General features: G+C 45.4%; 1 long non-coding RNA gene across 1 annotated transcript; it reads left to right on the forward strand.

Moving 5' to 3' along the window:
• Positions 1-356: 356 nt before the first annotated feature.
• LOC139746198 (uncharacterized) lies at positions 357-8439 on the forward strand. Its single transcript, XR_011712101.1, has 3 exons — positions 357-464; positions 4235-4547; positions 7054-8439. It is a non-coding gene; the product is annotated as an uncharacterized lncRNA (long non-coding RNA).

The following is an 8439-nucleotide window of genomic DNA, read 5'->3' on the forward strand; positions in this document are numbered from 1 at the left end:
CGTGATGATGAAAATGACATGTGATGATGAGAATGACATGTGATGAAAATGGTATGTGATGATGAAAATGACATGTGATGATGAGAATGGTGTTGTTATCTTCCCGGGCAGCAGAGTAACGCGTTACCCATGTGATGGTGGAGGAGAGCAACACCCCCCCGGGTATGACGTGTGTTAGTGTGTGGTCAGTAAGTACTGGAGCAGCTGGTGGTGCTTGCTGGGGGCACATCACCACACGTCACGTGATGATCGTGATGGTGGTGGTGGTGGTGGTGGTGGAGGTGTTGGTGCTGGTGGTGCTGATCGTGGTGATGGTGGTGTTGGTGCTGGTGTTGGTGCTGGTGTTGGTGGTGGTGGTGGAGGCCAGGCCGGTTCCTGGTGAGGGTGATCAGTTCTCGCCAGACAGCCAGTGGAGGCGGTACACCCGCCCAACCTCCACACCTGCAGCTTCCTCCCCACCCAGGGTCAGCCTCCGTGTACTTGCTGGTGTGAGGGACAGTGTACCTGCTGGTGTGAGGGACAGTGTACCTGCTGGTGTGAGGGACAGTGTGCCTGCTGGTGTGAGAGATAGTGGACCTGCTGGTGTGAGGGACAGTGTACCTGTCAGTGTGAGGGACAGTGTACCTGCCAGTGTGAGGGACAGTGTACCTGCTGGTGTGAGAGACAGTGGACCTGCTGGTGTGAGAGACAGTGGACCTGCTGGTGTGAGGGACAGTGTACCTGCCAGTGTGAGGGACAGTGTACCTGCTGGTGTGAGGGACAATGTACCTGCTGGTGTGAGGGACAGTTTACCTGCTCAAGCGGTGTGAGGGACAGTGTACCTGCTGGTGTGAGGGACAGTGTACCTGCCAGTGTGAGGGACAGTGTACCTGCCAGTGTGAGGGACTGTGTATCTGCTGGTGTGAGGGACAGTGTACCTGCTGGTGTGAGGGATAGTGTTACCAACCTACATTGTCTTTTCTAAGTTTCCTGAGAACTCTATTTCAATTTCTAAAAGACAGAACACAAGAAAGAGCCAAGCGATGAGTGCTCATCCTCCTCGAAGGCTCAGGCTGGTGTGTCTATATGTGTGTTGGATGTAACCGAGATGAAGAGAGAGGAGAGACAGGGAGTATGTTTGAGATGAGAAACCTGGATGTTCTGGCTCTGAGTGAAACAAACTCAAGGGTAAAGGTGAAGAATAGTTCAATAAGGGCTTAGGGGTAAAGTCAAGGGTTGGCGTGAAGGTAAAAGCTAAGGAAGGGGTAGCACTACTAAACATGCAGGAGTTGCCGAAATATGTGAAAAAAAATGTAAGGAAGAGAGCCCCAGATTGATGTGGGTGAAAATGAACGTGGGTTGTTAGAGATGGGTGATTACTGGTGCTTATGCACTTGACCATGAGAAGGCGGTTGATGGAATGCAAGTGTTTCGGAAGCAGCTAAGTGAGTGTGTCAACATTTTATCTGCTAGAGACAGGGTATTAGTGCTGGGTGATTTAAATATGAAGGTGAAAAATGTAGCAATTAAGGGTATAATTTGGAGACATGGGGAATTCAGTGAGGTGAAGAGTAATAGTGAACAGTCTGTGGAATTGTGTGCTGAAAAAGCACTTGTGACTGGGAATACTTGGTTTAAGAGGGACATACATAAGTATACGAAGGTGAGTAGAAAAGATGATAAAAGGGCATTACTGGATTACGTGTTAATTGACTGGTGCGTAAAAGAGAGACTCATGGATATTAATGTGTTGTAAGAGACAGCTGGTAGGATGTCTGACAATTACCTGGTGGAGGCAAGGGTGGAGATGTGTAGGGGTGTTAGGAAAAGTGGAACGATATGAGTGAGAGGAGGTAAGAAAAAGTAGGTGAGCTTGGAGAAGTGATATGTGAAAGGACAGCCAGTGGGAAATTGACGTACAGTGGTAAAAGGTGAGGATAAACGAAACAAAAAGAATGGATGAGGAATGGGAGATCCTTAGTGAAGTAGTACTAGCATGTGCAAGAGAAATGTGTGGCATGCGGAAGGTAGGACGTAGGCTGGTGAAAAAGGGTGGCGAGTGGTGGGATGACGAAGTAAAGTAGTAAGAGAAAGAGAAAAGATAGGTGTATGGACGGTACATATAGGGAAGGAGTGCAAATGATTGGGAGATGTACAAGAAAAAGCGACGGCAGGCCAAGAAGAAGGTGTAGGGGTTGAAAAAGAGGGCAAATGAGAGTTGAGGTGAGCAATTATCAGGAAACTTCAGAGAGAATATGATGTCTTGGAAGGTTAATTGTGTGAAAAAAAAGAGATCAAATGGGAACATCAGTGGAAGGGGCAAATGTGGAAGTGCTAACAGGCAGGAATGAGTGGAGGAGGAGATGGAGTGAGATTTTGAAGAACTGCTCAGTATGTTTGATGATACGGTGGCAGATTAGGTTGTTTGAACCGGGATGTTATGTGAAGTGAAAGTCATGGAAAGTGCTCTGGTGAAGAAAAAATAGATAGGGAAAAACTTACGCAAGACGGAATGTGGCAAGGTGCCTGGAGTGGATGGAATCGCAGTGGAATTTATTAAGAACTGGGGGCAACTGGGTGTTGATTGGTTAGTTGGGATTTTCATTATATGTATGGATCATGGTGAGGTGCCTGAGGATTGGTAGAATGTATGTATAGTGCCATTGTATAAAGGTGAGTGTTCGAACTCCAGAGGCAAAGGTTCGTTGAGTGTACCTGGTAAGTTGCATGGGAGGGTATTGACTGAGAGGGTGAAGGCATGTACAGAGCATCAGAATGAGGAGGAGCAGTGTGGTTTCAGAGGCAGAGGAGAATGTGTGGATCAGGTGTTTGCTTTGAAAAATGTGTGTGAAAAATACTTAAAGAAAAATAAGGATTTGTATCGGGCATTTATGGATCTGGAGAAAGCACATGGAAGGATTGATGGATATCAAGGGTGTGAGGCGTGTGTACGAGTAGGAAGAGAGGAGAGTGAATAGTTCCCAGTGAAGGTCAGTCTGCGGCGGGGGTGTGTAGTGTCACCACGGTTATTCATTTTGTTTGTGAATGAGGTGTTAGGGAGGTAAATGCAAGACTTTTGGAGAGAGAGAGAAGCGAGTATGCAGTCTGTAGCGGATGAGGAACGCCTGGGGAGTGTCAGTTGTTGCATGCTGATAACACAGCACTGGTGGAAGAATCGAGTTGGAAAATTGATAGGTCGGTGACTGAGTTTGGGAGAGTGTGTGCAAAGAGGAAGTCGAGAAAAATGTGAATGTAGGCAAGGTTATTAGATTCAGTTGGAGAAAGAGGTTGATTAGGTTGTCAATTTGAATTGAGAAAATTTGGAAAAAGTGAAGTGTTTTAGATGTCTGGATGTAGACATCCCAGCGAATGGAACCATGGAAGTGGAAGTGAGTCATAGGATGGGGGAGGAGAAGAAAATGGATATGTTTGAAGGTACATTTAGTTCCAACGATATCTTCCACCATCACAAACACCCTCGAAAGGAGCCAATGGTCTGATGCTGTTTGAATTCCTTTGCATTCCTCTGTATGTCGTCGAGCTGAGAGGCATGAAGTATAAATATGGGTGTGTGAAAGCGGTCGTCATTTCAGAAATGAAATGTTCCAGGAGATTATGTGGTAGGAGGTGGTTTGATCGAGTGAATGATAAAAGAGTAAGCAATAAAGAGCTGTAGTAAAAAAAAAGAGTGTGGTTGACAGAAAAAAAAGAGGTTGTGCTGGAATACGGAGAGAATGAGTGAAGAAAGATCGACAAATATGATATATGTATCAGAGGTGGAGTGAACAAGGTGAGGCGGGAAACCAAATTGGAGGTGGAAGGATGGAGTGAAAAAAATTTTGAGCGATCGGGGCCTGAAAATGCAGGAGGGTGAAAGGCATGCACCGGATAGAGTGCATTGGAACGATGTGGTATACAGGGAGCAAAGCGCTGTCAAAGGACTTACCAGGGCATGTAAAGCGGCAGGGAAAAATCATTGAAAGGTTTGTGAAGCCTGGCTGTGGCTAGAGGGCTTTGGTTTCAGTGCATTGCATGACAGCTATAGAATAGATGCGAGTAAATGCTGCCTTTCTTCGTCTGTTCCTAGCGCTATCTCGCTAACGCGGGAAAAGGCGGACGGGTTAAAGGCTTGTCCACCTACCCAAGGTCCTTACAACCATGTCTAGTGGGTCAAGATATTAAACAAACCTGTCTGTAGCTGTAACACCCATGAGACTAACAGTCTCCTGCTTCCTGTATCTTCCATAATGAACAGAGGGAGAGAGAGAGATGCTGGCAGCGGTCGTGTGGTGACGATGAGGACGTCCCGCTAGCTCCCGACCGAGCCATTAACACCACCACCACCGCCGCCGCCGCTACCATCACAGTTGACGGCGTCCCGAGTAACGGTGCGAGTGGCGTTCTTGAGGGCGACGACCTTGGGCCACCTCCGTTTCTCCTCCTCCTCCTCCACCTTCAGTTTTCTGTCTTGTCTTCCGGGCGAGGCAATAATGACTGCACCAGCCAGCCAGCCAGACCATTTCCTGGAACCAAACCAAACATCACGGTGGAAGGAATCGATGTGGAAGGTGAGTTAAGATTGTTTGAAGGTGTGCCTGCTGTGGCTACCGGGGATGAAAACTTTGATCTAAGGTGCTGTGGTACTTGTGAGGCGTTACGTCGAGCCGTGAACATCTTGAGGTGGCTCTTGAGGTGTTGTGAGGTGAGACGTGGCTCTACTGAACTTAGATCTGGTGAGGTAAGGTTCTGTGTCGGGATGGCGGAGGTGAGCAGCCTCTGTGACAGACGCTATGGACCAAGGATCCGTTGGTATGCTGAATCATAAGTCCGCCAACATGGCGGACAAACAGTGCTTCTCTCCGTGAGACGAGTTGTGGACGAACAGTGGTTCTGTTGGGAAGGTGACGATGGTAGATGACATTCAGTCTAGTTCCGGAAACCAGATTAACCTCCCACAGAACCGACGTATGTTAATTTCATATACGAATGCCTCAGTTTTGTTTCACAATATCTATAGCATAAGCTCTGTAAGTGAGACAATGTGTGATAACATCTCGTCATCCACTGACAGGTCTTTCTGGTCTTTAGCTAAGGGCATCTCTAACAACTTCTGTCGCTCTACCTTTCCTTCACTTTTCCATTCTGACGGTACTACAGCTGTCTCTCCCGTAGACAAAGCAACTAACTTTGGTTCCCGTTTCTCCTCTAACTCCATCTTGGATGATTAACATTCCTTCACCCCCTCTTGTTCCTCTTGCTAATCCTATTCCTCTTCCTGTAACATTTTCTTGAACTACTCGTCTCAAGACAACTTCCTCGATAAACTCAGATCTGGACAGAATTTTTCAGTTGGATAGACGAAATCTGGTTAATGCCTCCAAGACCCAGTTTCTGCTCATATCTCTGTCGAAAATTCCCCACAACTTTTCCCTCTCCTTCGACGGTTCTGTAATTCCACTGTAACTCTGTGGCTATACTTTGTATTACTGTAACGTCCACTCCATCCTGAAAATCCCGCTAAGAAACTGGGAGTCCTGTTTAAATGGAATACTTTTTCTTCTGAACAGTTGCTCCGTTTATACAAGGGTTTGATTCGTCCTTGTATGGAGTCCTGCTCTCACATCTGGGGTGGTTCTAGCTCTGCATCCTTACTTGACAACGTCGAGTCGAAAGTGGTCCTACTTATAAACTGTTCAGGCTAACTTCCAAACTTCACCCTCTTATCTTACGACGCAATGTTGGTTCACTCTCCCTCTTCTATAGGTATTACCCTGGTTTTGTTCTCGAGAGCTGGCTACTTGTGTGCCCACACCACTAACTAGACCACGCAATACTCGGCATGCTGCTGCGTCATATGATTATTGTGTTGCCATCAGCAACTCAAGGGTGGGCCGTTTTGATACCTGCTGCTTTCCCTGCACGTCGAACTTTGGAACTCTCTACCTTCCCATGTCTTTCCCAATAACTATGTCCGGGCACATATTTTAAAATACAGGTTTTTCACTTCCTCTAAAATTCGTGAATCCTTTTCCTTGTCTCTTATCTTTTCCCTTTAACCTCTCTAGGTTTCAATTAAGACCCGACCTTGATGTGGAAATTTGTTCATGGCTGGAGCCTCCAACGTGATAGAAAAGATTGATAGTCAGTTTTGTTATCCTGTAATGAAAATATCTTTGTACGTGTTACCAACGTCATATCAAATCCCTTCTATGTGCGGGATTCCCAGAACTCAACTGCTGAACCTCCTCTTTCACAGTGGCCTCAAGTTGGCTACACTGTTCTGTTAAATCCAGTATATTCTTTACGACTAAATTTCTTCTACAAATGTATTTGTTTATCAATATCATCATCACAAACCTTATATTGACCCTTTTCGTCATTATTTCTCTATATACTCTTTTCTTCAGTCTGTTTGAACACCGATTTTGAAGAAAAATATGCCTCTTACTCTCTGTTCATCTCTCATCATTCAGCGTCATTATGGAAGGAACCAAACCTCTGTACCTTAGAATTCATATGGAGAGAGAGAGAGAGAGAGAGAGAGAGATTTTCCCTGTAAATAACTTCGATTCTTTCACACTGTTTCATCATTCTGACAACATCATTCATGTGGACATTATGATTGAATAAATGCTTCAATTTTTTTCAAGTTTTCACTCCTGTTGTTCTTTTTTATTCAATGATTAAACACACACAGTTCCCACATTCACACTGTACCCACATCCACACTGTACCCACGTCTATACTATACCCACATCCACACTGTACCTACATCCACACTGTACCCACTACATCTATACTGTACCTACATCCACACTCTACCCACATCCACACTGAACCCACGGCCACATCGAACCCACATCCACAGTACATCCACATCCACACTGAACCCACATCTACACTGTAACCACATCCACTGTAACCCACATCCATACTATGCTCACATCCACACTGTACCCACATCTACACTGTACCCACATCTACACTGTACCCACATCCACACGGGCACTTTCCTTTGACCCTGATTCGACCTGCTGTAACTAACATGACACTAACGTATCCCTCCCTCCACAGCTGACCAGGTGACCCCCTGAGAAGGGCCTTCTGCAGGAGTACCTGGTGACCTGTGACCTGGAGCATTTGGTAATACCGGTGACCTGGCCTCTCCTTAATCCCGTGACCTGACCCATCCTACCATGCTGAGAACATCACGCCAGCAACGTGAAGGGTCACTTCTTCCTTCCTCAAGAGTCCAGGAGGATGAGCGATGGGGAAAGTCGTCACCCCAAGACTCATTCTCCTTAACTACTAAAGTGTGTGGGTTGTGAACACTGTTTACTGCCTGTGATCCGAGCAGAACAGGAAATATCGAAATCCAAGGCAGTGTACACCAGTAGCCTGGAAACTGGAGATATATCTTTGGTAAAATAGTAAAATCTTTGTTTATTTCCAATTATTATATCTTTACTAATACCACTTAATTATTGAATAATGACTGACCTTGTGTTATCAAAATTGTTTCACACTATATCATTTGTTTACATGCAAATGATCTGGGTGTTCTTCAAAATAATTCTTTGCTTGAACACATGAGAATCTCATGATGAATTGTTTGTTTACATGACATGGCTCAGTGTTATACACTCACAATGCCTGCTCAATGGATCTGCTCTCCTCTCAAAATATATCTGGCATAGAAAAATCTGAGAGACAAGTCTCTATGTAATCAAAGTACAAAAAGTATTCTTTGTAACAGTCATAGCTGGTTCTTGTTGACACAGACACATCAAAATATTGCTGAGTAACAAATGACTGCCATACTGAAATGACCAGACTGTGGGTGGGACTGACTGGATGAACCAGTTATCTTGACACTGTTACATGTATGTATTACCCACTGACCCACCAAACTGCGACACAGAACGACACACTGAGCTGTTTAACGCAGCAAATCACCATTCTGACGTGTGGAACTAAATGGCGTTGGTTTAGGTCCCCCCCCCAAAAAAAAAAAAATATGTTGTGTCACTTTCCCTCAGATATCTAGTTTATCAAGGTAACCCCAGAAATTTCCTTCATCCACACTACCCCTAAATATTTACTTCATCCACGCTACCACAAGAAATCAGCTTCATTCACATTACTGTGTTCACATACTGAGCTCACCAACACTGTCCCCAGACATTTAACCCCTCAGACTACCCCCAGATATCTTACACCACACAAACCCCGGAGATTTTCATCATACCACACTACCCCCTAATATTTCCGTTGTGCCCCCTTCCCCAGACGTCAACAACCATCCACCCAGCTTTCGTGTCCATCATATGTTCTTACTTCATAATAATCTCATGTCGAACTTTGCTCGTTTTCCCTTCTGTCAATCTCTCTCTCTCTCTCTCTCTCTCTCTCTCTCTCTCTCTCTCTCTCTCTCTCTCTCTCTCTCTCTCTCTCTCTCTC

This window comes from Panulirus ornatus, chromosome 4 (assembly GCF_036320965.1).
Source record: "Panulirus ornatus isolate Po-2019 chromosome 4, ASM3632096v1, whole genome shotgun sequence".
Classification (NCBI taxonomy): Eukaryota; Metazoa; Arthropoda; class Malacostraca; order Decapoda; family Palinuridae; genus Panulirus; species Panulirus ornatus.